Here is a 17,419-nt window from a genome sequence, read left to right as displayed (position 1 = left end):
TTAGAGGTAAGTGCCCTGCTATTATACAGTAGCTCTCTTAAGTACACCAGGCTGAGGATGTGACATGACCTTTTCTCAGCAAATGCCTGCCTCCCTCCTCTCTACAAGACCCTTGTGTCCCTTCCCCATTGACTGGTGCAACCCAGCAATGACTAAAACAATCAACATCGCACAATGAACCACCACTTGTCAATTTGGAAGAATGCTCTGCTATGTCCTCAAACAAGGAGAGCTACAATTCTACACACATGGACTGAAACGTTCTTCTACTCTGACTACAGATATTTCTTTCCCTTTTTAAAAGAAGGGAACATTATAAATTTATAAACACTATAAATTGACAATGTCAGCTTCATATAAAGAAAACTTATATAAAATGTTCTATAGATGGCACTTGTCACCAACAAGATTAGCAAAAATGCTTAAAAATATGTCAGAGAAATGTTGGAAATGTAAACACAAACCAGGTACTTATTATCATATGTGGTGGACATGTGTTAAAGCAAGGAGATATTGGACAATAATCCACACTTGGTTAGAAAAAATGTTAGAGAAACACATAGACTATAAATCTGAATTTTTTTTACTAGGTATAATGCCAGAAAAATGTGATAAGCAAAGTACATATTTGATTCTATATGTGATAACAGCGGTAAGAATTATATTTGCACAATATTGGAAGAAGGAAGAAATACCACCAGAAGAAAAAATAATGTGGAAATGGACAGACTTACTTTAAGGTTGAAAGAAAAAGAAGAAACAGAATATTTTCAAACATGGAAACTATTTTATCAATGGTTAGAGAAAAGATTTAGGGATTAGGAATTTAATTTGTATTAGTGAATAAGATACTCAGACAACATGTTTTTGTTGAATAATTATTATTGAACTCTGTTAAAAAAATAATAAAACTTTTTTTTAAAAAAAGAAGGGAACATTACATTAATAACCATTAATAACCATTTGAGTTGGCTGGAACACAGAGAATAGGATTTGTAGCTGAACAATGTCATGGTCTGATTAAGAAGGATAGGGTCATGTAGATCATGTCTATTCCAGGACTGTGTGCCAGATTCATTTGATTCTAGGAATGCGGACATCTCTGTAACTTGCAGAGCTTACTGGAGAGTAGATTTGCTCACAGAAACCCATCGAAACAAGGTAATAATGTATAGGTACATAATTCAATCTATTTTAACTGTTGGAAGATTTTTGTTTCAAGTTACAAAATACATATATAGCAGTTTTAAAATGGTCACAAAAATGATGAAAAATGATTATTTTAACTTACAGTGTTCCCATTAAACAGTTTGTGTTAAGACATCAGGCTGGTAATTGTGAGACCATGAGTTCCAAACTTTGCTTCTGGAGTAAAAAAAAATGTGATGGCATTGAATCTGTTTTCCTTCATATAGGTTGATAGCACAAAAATGGCTTTAAGAGAAAAGGTAATAATCAGGAATTTGATGATTAGACCATACTAAAAATGGGTTAAGAGTCAGTTTTATCATCTGTGCAAGGAAAATAGGCTATTGTCCCAGAGATAAAAATCATTCCACTCACTGTCCATTGGATCACTTTCAATATTAGGATTTAGTATAAATAAAGCCCATATATGCACCATTGGTTTTGCTCTCTCAACTACCATCCTTATTTTTGTATTTTTGTGTAATTAATTCAAAAGTTTTCGTTATCTTGGAGTGATATATGCAACAACTTTAGCAATGGCTGATCTTTAATATCATTGGTCACAGGCAGACAGCTTCATTCTTCTTGAGTATTATTTGCCTTAAGCTTTTTTGACACTGAAAACTGGAGGAATAATTTCACTTTAGAACAGCAATCTCTGGTTCTCATAATCATAGTGAGATCTATAATGCAACAGAGTAATATTTGTTTATTTCAGGAAGTACTGCACATCAGGATGTGATTAAAGATAGTGGAGACAAAACCTGCTTAAGAGAAAGGCTTATGAATGTACAGAAAATAAAGAGGATACAACATACTTAGCTTGCAAGCAGAAATATTTGTTCTACTTGCTACTATTCTGGCATTTCATTTACCCAGTCAGAGCATGATGATGTTACATAATTTCAGTAATCAACACCTGTAAGAAAACAACCAGGCTCAGAGAGCATCAAAGACTCCTCACTTCAACCTAAGCTACAAATATTCATCTCTATCGGTACTACAGTAAAGTGGATTGTAATATTTAGATTTCTGCATTTCTCAGCCAAAGTTTGCCTGAATAAATGAACATATATTCCATATTTCATAGCCTCTGTGTTTGGTATTATCTACAGTATATCTATCTATATCTATTCATGTTTTAATTTCAATGTCACTTTGAATATTTAGAAAAGTTGGAAATTATTGTCTTTTGCCCAAATAAACTAAATGAACAAATAGGACTTGTTACACCGGTCATCTTCGCTTTGGGAAAAAGTTTATATATTTCATATTATTTCTGGAATTAATTCTGTAGAAACTTTCCATTTTGATAATTACTGTTTGCTGTTCTCAGAAGACAGCAAAGAAGAAGAAATGTCTCAGTAATGTACCACTCTACAAAGACCACTATTAATACAGCACAGAGTCAGGGGCCACTTTGGCAATTTGCCCGAATCTTGAGAGCTTCTCCACATTTACATAATTTGCACGGGATTTTGAAATGCACCAGTTGTGTTTAAACTTGACATTTATACTGGGGGCATCAGACATACACCCATTTTTTCTTTTCTTTTTTTTATAAGGCGTATAGATGCTGGCAGAAATTTAAAGAGAAGTCAATTAGTTTGTGCAATTAAACTGTTCAGCTTCCTTTTTCAACTCACAAACTTCATTCATGTAGAAAAAAAAACAGTAGAGCAATGTTTCCAATCTTTTTCATACAAGAACCTCTATAACATCATTTTTTTTGTGTGTAGAACACAAAATTAGACAAAAACTGTTTTGAAATTTTATAGTATATTAAAGTTTGACAAGATTTGGGTCTTCTTTAAAAATATTTTAATACCTAAAGAACTATCTGTCATTCCCTTATGGACCATGAATGGTTTTTAGGCCACAAATTAGGAATTTTTGTTTTAGAAAAACAATTACCAATTTGTCAAGATATTGGTCTGAAATAAATATATAGATAGTTTTACTATATCAGGTAAGAAAGGAAAAGGAAAAAGAGATAAAGCCATATTATAATATATTACAAAAACAGCTTAGTTTGGAATAATTAATATCAATAAAGAGTAAGTTTATTTGTTAGTTTGAAATAATTTTATATCAATAAAGAGCCACTTTATAAGCAAAGAATTAACACATGGTTGTAAATCTGGGCACTGTAATGCGTTATAAGTACACTGTTCTTCATTTATTAATATATTTCAAATTTGGAGTAAATAATTCAAAATCATATTCATATGTTTCAACCTTATAGTTTTTTCCCAAAATTAGTAAATTTAAGGATATTAAACCAAAACTGGATAAGGTTGACACAGGATGATAGCATGTATTAGCATTCTCCATCATTTCACACTTCTAGCATAGCAACCAAGCCTTTTAAACATAAACATGATTTTTTGTTGTTGGATTAGCCAAATTTTAAAACCATAAGATACATACTTGACATTCCTTAAAATGCCTAACAATTTTACTTCTTTGTATCTTGCATTTATTATTTTTACAATTAACTCAAAATAGTGAATATACATTGTTTTCCCTTCAACAGTAACCCTATGAGGTGAGATGGACTGAGAGTGATTGGCCCATGGCCATCCAACTGGCTTTTGTGGCTAAGGAGGGACTAGAACTCACAGTCTCTTACTTTCTAGCCTAGTGCCTTAACCACTAGACCTAACATGTAAGATTTATATGTAAGATTATAGCATGTTGGTATGTCTCTTTTGGCTTAATTTATTGCTTATTCTATCCGTTATGATTAAAATAATCTTATATTATCCCTGTGTGTTTAAATGTACCTATACAACTTACCTGAAGTGTTAACAATTTTGTAGTACTCTCAAGAATAATAGCAATCTGTTCAGAAAATAAGGTGCTATTCCAGCACAAAGGAATGAATTGGAACAGCTACATTAATACAATTATCAAGAAATCTATTTTTCATTCTTGCATATAATCACAGAAATATTTTTAAGATATCTAAAATGAATGAGTTCTCAGTCATCTGAGCTTTCAGTCCTGGTCAAACAGATAGTTTCTGCAAAGCAGAACCTCAGGGAAATATATAAATGTTTAAGTCTGAATCATATTGCAGGAACATGTGCTCAAAATGAATAATTTTCAAATAGACAGCAAATCAAATTGCTAATTCATTTATCAATTAATACACATAGGGGTTTTAAATTGTTTTAAAAATTAATGTAAAATTGCTTAAAGAGAAATTTTATATCCTCTTCCCTTGTTAAAATATGAGTAAGTTATTTAATTGTGCAGGTGAGTGGAGAGCTGGTTTGGGAGACTGTTAATGGGGAACAAAGTCTTCAGCACTGAGTCACTGGTTCAAATCCAGTTCACGTTCTTAGTGACAGAAAATCATTGCCATCTGATAGTTGCTTGACAGTTGTATGTGACTGGATCTGTTGGTAGTCAGATGTAGATCTCAGTACATGGACTGAAAGACAGGGCCTCTCTGTTACATCAGTGTAACTTGGAGTTATTTGTAGAAGTTAAAACATAAAAACTCATAGACAAGACACTGTTTCATTTTGGATTAAATACACTAAAAATGGATTAAAGAGGTTTGCAACTTGTTTTATGACTTAGGAATATAAGAATTTTTTTAGATTACAAAGTCTTTTTTCCTGTTGGAAAAAGTTCTTTTTAAACTTGAAATGCCAGAGATTGTCTCCTTAATGGATGGGACATGTAACATGTTCCTCCTATTTGGCCTGATGGGACTGGTAGATGTAATCCAGGAAAGTCAATCCTCAAATACCCAGGGCCTATGACATGTAGGGCTATAAAACTCAAAGCCAACACCTTGAATCCATCCAGAAGCAAACTGATAGCTAATGCAGCTCATGGAGTAGAAATGTAATGCATGCCATCGAAGGGGAATATAGTACATAACCACATTTTGCACCAATTGAAATTTCCAAATACTGTTCAAGGGCAATTTCATGTAGAAAGCATTAAGTACAGTAGTTCATGCCTACCACTTGTTCCATGGGAGTATAGAGGGAACCTCAGATTGTGCAGTAAGTCTGTTTGGGGCAGTGCCTCCACCCTGTTTAGTATCAAAGATGGTAAAATCCCAGATCAGGAAGCTTGCCAGAATTCAGATTCCCATCCCTATCCAGATCCCCACAGACTCCAGGCACTAAATCAGGATATCAAGAGCACCAATGTACAATCGAGTATAAGCAGCATACCACATTCCAAGGTGATGGATGATCTCACCCAATGGTTTCAGGAAGATATTAAATAGGAATGGAAAGAGTATAAAATCTTCTGAAACCCATTACAGAATGGGACGAATGTGGGATTTTTCATTCCCAATCAACACCAACTGGTAATGGCCCCATAAGTAAGAGGGAAACTGTCAGGTACAAAAAATCATATCCACACATGAAGTTCTAATTAAACTGATTTATTGTTACATAGCCTATGGACAAGAATGTTCTCAACTAATGATTAGCACTTGCTGGGAATTAGATAAGGGTAAATGGAACTCAAAAGTGGTTGCACTTAGTCCATTTATAGCTACATAGTGATTCTAGGCTGGTCCCTCTTTTAACTCCACCCTAGGTTCTGCCACTCCTTCGCCTACAGAAACCAGTATATTACACTGTCACTCCAGGGAGCCAATTGGATAATATGGTTTATGCTGTTTAAAGAGGTATGAAAGTCACCAAATAGTCATGATGGATCCTTCCCCATTAGAGATCATCCAAAAACCCATCAGGAACAGCTCCTACCTCCCTCTGAAACCAATGTGAGTCCATCTGTCACTGGGAGCAGATCAATCTAATGGACCCACCTTCATGTGGCAAGGAGTAGTGTCAAGAAATCTCCTGGTTACCAGAATATAATCTCACATTGAGCTACAAAGAGCTTTCACAGAGTCTTTCTCTATGAAATATGCCATACCACTGAGCTCTATCTCTTTTCAGTTTGCTTTTGCTCTTTTTAAAACCTCAGATGACTCAGTAGAATATTATTGATTAAAAATTTAGCCCTGAAGTCATAGAACAAAAAATTGCCTGTATGGCTAAGGAATTGTGGTCTTCGGGTGTTGAATCGTAATTCCCAATAGCCCAAACCAGCAAGGTTAGCAAGGCACAATTCTGATTGCAATCGTGTGTATTTGGATTGTAGGAAGACAAATTGAACTCAGTAAGATTTTTTTTTTTTCCTCAGAATCTTCATCTTAGAGGATTAGGTAGAAATAATGAGAACCTCTAGTTCTGAAACCCTGGTGAACTTTTGCTGTTCTGAGGAGACAATAATGAATTAAAGTAAATCACAGGACTAACTTAATATAAGGCCACTTCTTTTGTTTGTATGATAACAACACCCACAAGCTTTAACTGAACTTGTAATATGTAAGATCTTAATTTCTGCATGCTATCACTCATTGGATGCACAATCATTATGTAAGTTATGCTAAAAGGCAGTAACTAGTCAAAAGCATTCAGTAATCTTAGTAACTAAAGAGAACTTAGATGTTTCTCCATTCTAAATGCAAGGTTTAACCATTATATTAGTCTATGCATTAAGCTTTTCTGTATTAGAGAAAGTATCAGAGAAAAAGATTCCTCACCATAAAATAAATTTTAGAGAAGTATTGCTATGACTTCTCCCTACATCCACCATGTAGATGAGAGAAAATTATCAGTTGTTCCAATATTAATATTTTTTTAGTTTTCATTAACTGACTTTCCTTTAAATTTATAATCAGTGTAATCTTTAATTGGACTATAGTTACATACTGTCTACTAGATATATTTCCAGTTTTATTTACTATTGTAATATTATGATTTAATCTATTCTAATGGCTACTATATATATCAAATATTTTTTTTCATGATTTTCATAAATGTCTCAATAATTCTGCAGCAAGCCAAGCTCGTTCACTCATCAAAAGTGGAATATAATTTTAAAAAATATAGTAAATTACCTCATAACTAATACTTTAAATCAAAATATAAAGGCGTAGCAGCCTTAGAATAGTAATATTAAAAAGAAATGAACAATCTGCCTAGCATTTTGTTTGGATAGAAGGACCATCTCAGTATCTGTGGATTCCTTGAGTAGCCTCAGGCAGATTGACTCTCTTCCAGCTTTACAACTGTGCTCTCTATTTAGGCAGTAGATCATTGCAGATGAAGTTATAGCCATCAGTCAAATGACTATACAAAGGATATCACACATAATTCTAGCATCAGAAAATGCATGTGCCTATATGATGATTAGACAATGCTGAAACTTATGTTCTATGATAGGAAGTAAAAAACTGTCATCTCCACCACAAAAACTATGCTAAGTTCTTAAGAATATCTTTTTATTATGTTGGTATTCAGGAATATCCAGTTCTGTCCTCCTGCACATTCTTAGTTTATAGTCCAATAATTAAGCTGTCAGCCCATAGTACAGGGTCCAAAGAAAATAGTATCAATAGGGATGTCCTTTTATTACTAGCAAACTAGTAAATCTAATGTAGCATTTCTTAACTTGGTAGATACCCAAAGTATTGGAATTTCTCAGGATAATTCTGGAATTTGCAACCTCAAATTCCTGCTTCTGATAAGTATAGGCTGGAAAGGGCAGTGGAAATTCTTATTATAGTATCAAACCTATCTCTAATTGCAAATCCGTATTTGCATGATAATTGTAGCAATTATTACACATATGCAAATAACAACATACTCTGCTAAAATGAATATTTCAAAAGGAGATCTATATTTCTCACTTTTTCTCAATTTACCACCTGTTAGATGACTACGGTATCTTCCTTACTTTTATTTTAGCTTTATCCGATACATATTCCAGACTATGGTTCTCAAAATTACCAGTCAGCATGCCTAAACTTCAAAACAGAAAACAGATCGATACCTGGTTAGAGACAACTATCTGATATTTTCATTCCATGGTCAACTGAAAGTAAGAAATCTCTCCCATATGCAAAGCAAACCACCTCACCTGCTACTAATACGTAGCAGAACAAAATATATTGACTTCTCCTGTTATATTATCCAAACAGCTTAATTATATTGTTCATACACTTATCCAAGCAAATACACATCTACCATGTTTGTTTACGTAACTTATAATGGTATCTTCAGTTATTACAGCCCAATTATTGATCTGTACTACCAATGTAGTTTCAGATTTCTCCAGTTACTTGAACAAAATTATTGAGTCAGATGAATATGATTTAAAATTTCAGCCACCCTCACTATGAGTTCCTGTGAATTGATGATATAGTCTACACATTTATGTCTTCAATTTTTCAAGGCTTCTACCTTGCTATGTCTTAATATAAAACTATTCCCCAGCGTTTTCCTCAGAAAAGAATAAACTGCACACTTTCATCCAAAAATACCTCTAATTCTCCCACAAGTTGCAAGTTTCTACTAGGAATATGCCTTGAATACATGATACATCAGCTAGCAGTCCTTTGCAGTGAATTTACATTCCTGTGGTATTTCATCATACATTCAAGAAAGTCAAAATGATTGTTTAAAGTTCAGCATATTCTTTTGCATATTGTGTAAAGAGATATTTTTGTTGTATAGTCAATGAAAATAATGGGGCTTTGGATAAGAAACACAGTAAATTGTTTAGTTCACTTTCTTTGAAGGTCAAAATGTGACCGATTTAAAATTATTTTAGATACAGACCAGGATCCCATTAATCAACTCTCTATCAAACTGGCCAAAACACACATGCTAATGACAATTAACTAAATTACTCAAAATGATTCAGCCCATCTATAACATCATTTATAAGATCAGATGGCCTGCTAAGAAAGACATTTACTATTAAAGACATCCTGAATGCTGAAATCTTTCCCTGTTCAGTTGTGGTTGGTGCATGTAATGTTTATCTATTGGTGCCATTTCATCCAGGCATTTCTTCATTGAGACATTTATAAGTTATCTTGGTTTGATAGTACTACATTATATTTTAGTTTGTGTAGTATGATTTATTGCTATTGTATTTGGTTTTAGGATTACTTTAAATGAAAAATATGCTACAGTTTATAAAAAGTGTATCATCAAACTGACTCAGGGAATGTAAGGATGCTATATTGATATCAGCAACATTGTCATTAGGAAGTAGCATAATCTCACTTCAGCTTCTCTATTATGGAAATCCATGTGGAGCCACACAAAGGTACAGTTCACCAGTATCTTCCAAAATAATCACAAACATCAAAGAAAAGAAAAACCAAAAGGAATAATATTAAATCATGTAATAAGAGTAATGTCATAAGACATTAACATAGGGCTAATTATTCTGAATTATAATTTGGATGCACTTCTGTTCCACCCAGTGAGATCTTATCTGTCTTCACACACCCACACATTTTGTTTGAAGAGACCTCAGCACATTGTTGGACACATTGGATTTAGGTTTCTTCTTCTTCTTTCTTTTTCTTTTTCAATTATTCCTTCTATAAATCTCCAAATCTTCTTTTTTTTCCCCTCAGTCTTGTTCTTTCTAATGACCCAATCGGCTAACAGATAAAGTGACTTTTTAGGACTATGAATTAGAACACTATGGAGAATAAAAAATATGGAAATATTGTGCTCCTATCTGACAAGTTTATACTAAAGTTAATAATAGGAGTGGCATTTTATTTTTTTTTACTGATAAAATCTGGTAAGTCAGTCAAACAGAAATAAACAGAAGTATAGTATTTATATCTCTAACAAACAATATGCTTTTAAACTAAACTTTGAATATACTAGCCATTTGAACCCTTTTTAAAAATGTATCTGGCTATTCACTTTCAATGTATTTTTTCCTATGTATACTTTCACACATTGGTTGACTGCACTATAAAATTGTAAATTTTTGATAGATTTCAATTTTGATTTGATTTAAAATTCTATTTTCTCTTTAATTCCTAGATTGATACTGATTATTTATTTATTTAAAATGTCTTCTATGGCTACAATGCTAAGGACAAAAAGTAATAGGATCAAGATCAATTTATTGATCTATGTATTCTTGATTTCTATAGAAATCAAGAATATTATATATAGGACATTGACATTGTGTCAGAACAAGTTTATTATTTATTTATCTATTCATTCATTCCATTCATTCATTTTCTGCCTTTATCATTTTATAAACAAGCCAAGGTGATGAATATCTTTCTCCTCTTATTTTATTAAGAGACAATAATTAGAAGGAGTGTTGGCTTACCTGAACGCCTCTTCTCAGCATGATGATGAAGAATCCACCAATGGGTTATTTCAGTCCTCCTGCCCAATCAGACTAGGTTGTCAAAGTTGTCATGCCCGTCCTTGCCTGGTACCTCCCAGTTTCAACGACAGCGGAGCCAATGATGATAGCCCGACGTGATGACTCCCAAGAGAAGGAAAAAAGAAGCAACCCCCTGACACGGGGCCTAACTGACCTCTAGAGGGCTGGCGTGGATTCTTCATCATCATGCTGAGAAGAAGTGTTCAGGTAAGCCAATGCTCCTTCTCCAGCATGATGGATGAAGAATCCACCAATGGGACATACCAAAGCCTCCACTGTCCCTATGGGAGGGAGTCAGTTGGGCCTGTGTCCTTGGTCCTAGCACTATCTGTTACAGTATTCGCCTACCAAAGGAAGCCTCAGCCGAGGCAAATTTGTCCAGTCAGTAATGCCTAATGAAAGGGGAAGGCAAAGACCATGTTGCCGCCCTGCAGATATCCTCTATGGATGATTGTGTTGCCCAAGCCGCAGATGTGGCAGCACTGCGGGTGGAATGTGTTGTCACATGACTTGGAACTGGCAGGGAAAGCGACACATACGCCCCTGCTATGCACGCCCTGATCCACCTGCCTATGGTAGAGGTGGATATCTTCTGCCCCATGGAAGAAGGTTGAAATGAGACAAACAGGGCTTCCAATTTAGGAAAGGCCACCGTGCGCTTGATGTAACAGCGCAAGGCTCTATGTACATCCAATGTGTGCCATTGGCGTTCCAGGTCATGTGACGGATGGGGGCAAAAGTTTGGGAGAATAACCTCCTGTGCCCTGTGAAACACTGTGTTTATCTTAGGGATAAAGGAAGGATCTAACCTGAGAACCACCCTGTCCTCGTGAAACATGCACAGGTCTTTCCTGATAGATAAAGCGCCAGCTCCGAGATACATCTGGTGGAGGTAATGGCAATCAGGAAGGAAACCTTGAGTGACAAGTATCGTAAGGAACAGGTTCTAATGGGTTCAAAGGTTGAGGCAGTTAGGGCCTGCAGAACCCGGGGTAGCTCCCATGAGGGATATCTGTGGACCACGGGCGGTCTGCTATTCGTGACTCCTTTGAGAAAGGAGCGAACCGAGGGATGCTGAGACAAAGATTCTGATCTGTCCCAGGAGAGCACCGTAGAGAGAGCTGCTACCTGCCTTCGAATGGTGTTGGATGACAACCCCTTATTAACACCCTCCAACAAGTAGTCTAAGACCTTTGGAATGGTCACTTTGAAGAGACTCAAGTGGTTCTTGTCACACCAGTGACAGAAATTCTGCCAAGTGTGATCGTAAATGTGGTTAGTTGCTGGTCTCCTGGCAGACTGAATCATGTCAATCACACCTGACAAGTATGACTCTTGAGTCAGGGTGCAGCATTCAAGTGCCAGGCGGCCAATTGGAGCCATTGGGGGTCTGGATGTTGTAGGGCCCCCTGCGTTAACCGTATGTGACTGTCGGAAATCCGCCACGGAGAAGTTGTAGAGAGGCTCACTAGGTCTGTGAACCACGGCCGTCTCGGCTAGTGAGATGCAATGAAGATTAACTCTGCCTGTTCCTCTAGGATCTTCCTGACAACTGTTGGAAGCAGAGGGAGAGGAGGAAAGGCGTACAATAGGCCTTGCGGCCATGGGCTGCATAGTGCGTCCGTCCCCTCCTCCCCCTGAGAGGGGAAACGTGAAAAGAACCTGGGGAGCTGGGTGTTCTCCGGCGAGGCAAACATGTCCACAATCGGATGGCCAAACCTGTCTGTGATCTCCCTGAAGAGATCCGGGTGCAACCGCCACTCCGAGTGGTCCACTATTGACCTGCTGAGGAAGTCCACCTGCCGGTTCGCTTCTCCCGAGATATGCTCGGCCTTGATGGAAAGCAGGCTGTTCTCTGCCCAGGAGCCCAACGCCCGAGCCTCCATCATGAGGGACCTGGAATGAGTGCCTCCTTGCCAGTTCACGTGAGCTTTTGCAGCTACATTGTCCGTGAGGACCAGCACATGTTGTCCCCCAATCACGGTGTGCAAGTGTTTGAGAGCCAGATGGATCTCCCTGAGCTCCAACCAATTTATGTTGTGCTTCAGGTCCAACCGCGACCACTGGCCCTGAGCCATCTGAGTTTGGAGGTGTGCACCCCAGCCGAAGAGACTTGCGTCCGTGGTCATAAGAATTCAGCTCTTTCAGCGCATGGCTGAAGATGTCCACCAGTTGAGAGAGCGAAATTCCTGAAGGGGGACCCGTACCAGTTGGTTGGAGGAGCTGATGTGCAGTCTCTGGTACGGGAGCAGGAACCATTGGAGGGTCCGGGCCTGTAGTCTGGCCCAAAGCACTATCACTAGGCAATTAATTTCCCCAGGAGCTGGGAAAGCAGAGCTAGTGTCACTACCCTGTCCCTGTGGACTCTGAGGACCAGGTCTTCTGACAAAAACACATGACAAGAGTCCGTGTCTATCACCTCGCCCAGGTGTAATAGGCGGGTTGAGGGAACTGTCTGGCTCTTTTTGAAATTTATTGAGAACCCGTGGTCCTGAAGAGTCCTGATCGTAAGGGCCAGATCCGACTGGGCGGTCGTGACAGAAGTTGATTAGATCAGGATGTCGTCCAGGTAGCATTGGATGCATACCGGGGACAATCTTAAGTGGGCTGACAGAACCGCCAGGATCTTGGTGAAGACCCTGGGGGAGGAGGAGAGACTGAATGGTAGTGGCGGTTGAGATGACAGAACTGCAGAAATTGGCGATGATCCGGGAGGATGGAGATGTGTAGATATGCCTCTGTGAGATCAATTGAGATCATGAAATCCCCTCGCCTGATGCTGCCCAAGATGGAGTGGAGCATCTGCATCTTGAACTTCCGATACTGAAAGTGGAAGTTCAGGCCCTTGAGGTCAAGAATTGCCCTCCATCCCCCTGAGGATTTTGGGACTACAAACAGGATGGAGTAGTATCCCTTTCCTACCTGGTCCACTGGGACCTCCTCTATGGCTTTGATGCTTAGTAAATACCGAATGGCATCTGTCATAAGACCTCTTTTTATTGGGTTTCTCAGGGTTGGACAAGAGACAAAATGGTCTATGGGTCTGGTTATGAACTCCAGGGACAGACCCTCTCTTATGGTCTATAGTACCCAGGAGTCTGTGGTTGTGTTTTCCCATTGGCAGATGAAGAGGGTGAGTCTGCTGCCAATGGGAGGGTCTCCCCAAGTCACTTGGAGCAACGGAAAGGATGACCCCTCTGCCTTGAAAGGAAGATTTGTTCTGAGTCTGGTGTCTGGGCTGGTCCCTGTAATTTATCTTGTCAAATGGACAGTCTACCTTGGGAGTAGAGGGACGGTATGCTTGTCCAGTCTCTGCTGTTGCACCAGTCTGAAATAACTGACAACGGCTATAGGGAAGGAAACGCCTGTTTGCTCTCCTGGTCAAGTGAGAGATGACCTTCTGTTTCTGCTTGTTCTCCACCAGGTAGGATGTTAATGCCTCCCCAAATAATTGGCCACCCTTGAATGGAGCCGTGGCCATCCTCCATTTATGCTTACTCTCGGCCCTTGAGCCAAAGCAGCCTCCGAGCAACGACGCTGGAAGCCATTGCTCGGGCCGAGTGCCTGGCGGCGTATAAGGAGACATCCGCCATGTACTCAGAGGTCGCTATCAGTTTGGTCAGGTCCTGGTGGATTCTGACCTCCTCCAGGGGAATCCTCTCCTGATGTTGCCTAAGCCAAGTGAGGGAAATTCTAGCAAAAAAGAAAGTGGAGGTTGCTGCCTTTGCTGCCCACATAGATGCTTGATGAGCTTTGAGAAATGCTAGCTCACATTTCTTATCCTCCACCTTAAGGGCATCAGATACATCTGCTGGTAGCCTGGAGATTGAGAATAGTGGGGCTAGGGATTCATCCACTTTAGGCACCTCCAATAGGTCAGATAAATTCTGGGCCATATCTACTATCTTATGCTCAGCTCCCCTCGGGGAAGGTTGTGCGGCCAGAGATTCCCATTGTCCCTGAACATTCTTAAGGAATAAAGGGGGACAGGGGATTTGTTGATGCCAAATTACCGTTCTGAGAACAGGGGATTCGTGTCCTGGCCAGCGGAAGTCTCTGGGGTGGGAACTGGGTCAGAAGTAATCTTACCCGCTGCACATGCCCTGCAAAGTAAAGAAGGGAAAAGCAAAGCGTTAAAGAGCTCTGCCATGGGCTGGGAGTCTTGTGGAGGCTCCACACAATCCGACCACTGGTCTGCAGTTCTGTCATAATCAGAAGAGCTGGAAGAATCGGATTCAGGTGAGTGGGATGGCAAGGTAGCCCTAGTGTGGTCGAGCAGTGTAGGTCGTGTTGAGACAGTTGGCACTGATGAGGACCTTGGCAGGGATAAAGATTGATGATGACCCGATGAGGCCATCGCTTGAAGGACTGCCTGCGATATCATTGTCTGCAGCTGGTCAGCAAAGGAAGGCTCCTGTGAAGGACGAAACCCTGCTGCAGTCGGTGTGAAGGTCGCTGTGGGTGCCATGGAGAGGCCTGGCAGTTCGAGTCCCTCCCCAAAGGGGTGGGTCTCTCTGACCAAAGGTCTGTACTGAGACCTGCTGAAGCTCCCGCTCAGGTGACCATGCCCTTGTTGAAGTGAGCAATTGTGGGTCCATCTCAGGAGCTGCAAGCAGGGGAAGTGGTGATTTACGCCCTTCCCCAGGTGACAAACATTGGGCCTGAGAGAATTGCTTCTATAGGGCTTGGTGCATGTGACCGGCCTGCTTGTCAGTTGACTTACTTGACCTCTTGCCGGATTTAGACTTAGCCTTGGCCTTTCCCTTAGCTGCGGCCTCTTGACCAGGAGCTGTGCGACTGGGTTGCTTGTTTGCAGCCAAAGACTGTGGCTCATCAGGAGTTCCTGATGTGGCCCTGGAATAATCTCGCTCTGCAAGAGACGTCAGTTACCCACCTTAATGGGTCTGACTGGACGTGGATCAGCGTGGTCCGGTCCACTGGCCAAGCAGGATTCACGCTGGGCACTTCAAGGCGCTCGTCACCAAGGCAAAAAGGCAAAGTTAATGTGTCCGTGTGCCCAGTCCTGTGGTCCAAATGGTGACGAAATCTCCTGTGTCTCACAATAGTGGCAATGGTCAGGTCCTAGTAAGCAACCACTAAATGCAGAGTGGCAGAGGCTAAGGTGGGGGAGTGGTAAGTGGCAAAGGCCTCTGCAAAGGTGTTGTGCAGTGGTGAGGTTGCGCTGCTAGAGCTGTCAAAATAGTACAGGTGGGACATAGCAAAAGGATCCACTGAATTTGCTTGTGAAATTAAATTCAGGTGAAATTGGAAGCTGCCAACTGCCCGATGGTTTACTTGGAATAATGAGGTGCAGCTGCTGTTGTTCAAAATGGCGGCCACACTAACGGCAAGGGAGCAGTTGGTGAGGGAATCTCAGTAGAGCTAGCGGCTATAATTCTGGGAATGCAGCTCTGAACGGCCCGTATTGCTGGCTATTGTTCGTTATGGTCTACAATGAAGGGAGGAACCCTCCATCCAGGTTCGGGCCTTCAAAGGTTTGCTAATGCTTCAAACGTCGCCTCATGGCATGCCAAAATGGCGGCCGCGCAGCCAAGAGCAGGAAAAAGGCAGACCCTGGAAAGCTGAGGAGCAAGAACTTGAAGAGGTCAGAGTCCGTTTTAAAGTGCTAGGAGAAGCGCAGAAGGCAGTCTCCCACTGCTCCTGACCTCCGTAGCTTGTAATTGAAAGAAAGCGATCTGCGCCGATCAGCTGAGAGGCGCGGCGGCGGTGGCACCTCCCAGCAGCGGCAAGAATTCCGGAGCCAAATTTAATCGAAATTGTTACATCCTGGGGTGAACAGCAGCGAGATATTGTGCCTCGCGCTGAAACTGGCACTCCCGCTGTGACCGAATTGCTTTTATTAATGGCCCTGAAGCAATTGAATTAGTAACGGCCACCAAAATGGCGGCTGGAACTCAGCCTGTCAGAGCTGACAGCTAAAGAAGGCTTCAGGTGACAGAAGCCTATAGGATTGTTGCGGAGAGCTTAGTAGAAGCTAAATAGCTTCTGGCTGTCCTGTCAATCCTTGCTTTCCTAAGGTTCTGGGAATTTTCCACTTTTCAGTCCACTGTGGGGCTGACAGTTAAGGGGGGGGGGTAGGATTTTAGATGGTAGAAATCTAAGGGATCTAATAGGAAAGTTGAGCAGAAGCTGTGTGGCTTCTGTTCCCCCCCCTTTCCCCTAAAAGAAGAATCCACTAATGGATCAAAAGGAAAAATATTTCCACTGAATCAAATCTGTCAGAAGTCAGAATTTGGGAGTCAAAATTGTCATGTCCTTGGGCAAACAGACTAAGTTGAAACTGGGAGGTACCAGGCAAGGATGGGCGTGACAACTTTGACAACCTAGTCTGATTGGACAGGAGGACTGAAATAACCCATTGGTGGATTCTTCATCCATCATGCTGGAGAATGTACATGTTATTACAATCCAGTTACTTTCCCATTGCTAAAATCAGTTGTCTTCTGTTCCATTAACATCACAACACTGAGAACAATGAAAAACAATCACTGAATTGTCTCCAAACTTCTGCAAATCCTAGAATAATTTTAAAAACCTCTCACCCTCTCCATGCAAAAAGAGAAATAAAATGATTTCCCTTGACTTTCCCTCACTCCACATTCTTGTATATTATAGTATGTCCATTTGTCTGTATGCTAAAATAAATGAAATAAAATAAAATAAAAATCCAAACTGTTCCAGTGAAGTAGAACTGCAAAGCTGCCAAGTCACCTTTCCCCTTCATAGATCTGACTAGGGCAGCTAAATCCTAGAAGTATGAAGTAGTTGTTTCTGCAAATGAGGAAAAATGGATTGCCCTCAAGCCCAACTGAGCTGCAGTTTTTAAAAGAAAAAGCTAGTTTTATTGTGGTTTGAAATTACTGCATCTGAGCCAGAAATAAATGATGATGCATTATAAGCACACATTTTTTACTCAGTTGGATAAGTGATTTTTTATAAGATCAAC

Source organism: Crotalus tigris, unplaced genomic scaffold (genome assembly GCF_016545835.1).
Source record: "Crotalus tigris isolate CLP2741 ecotype Arizona unplaced genomic scaffold, ASM1654583v1 scf7180000017546.9332058, whole genome shotgun sequence".
NCBI classification, from domain to species: Eukaryota; Metazoa; Chordata; class Lepidosauria; order Squamata; family Viperidae; genus Crotalus; species Crotalus tigris.
Note: the sequence above shows the minus strand (reverse complement) of the source record.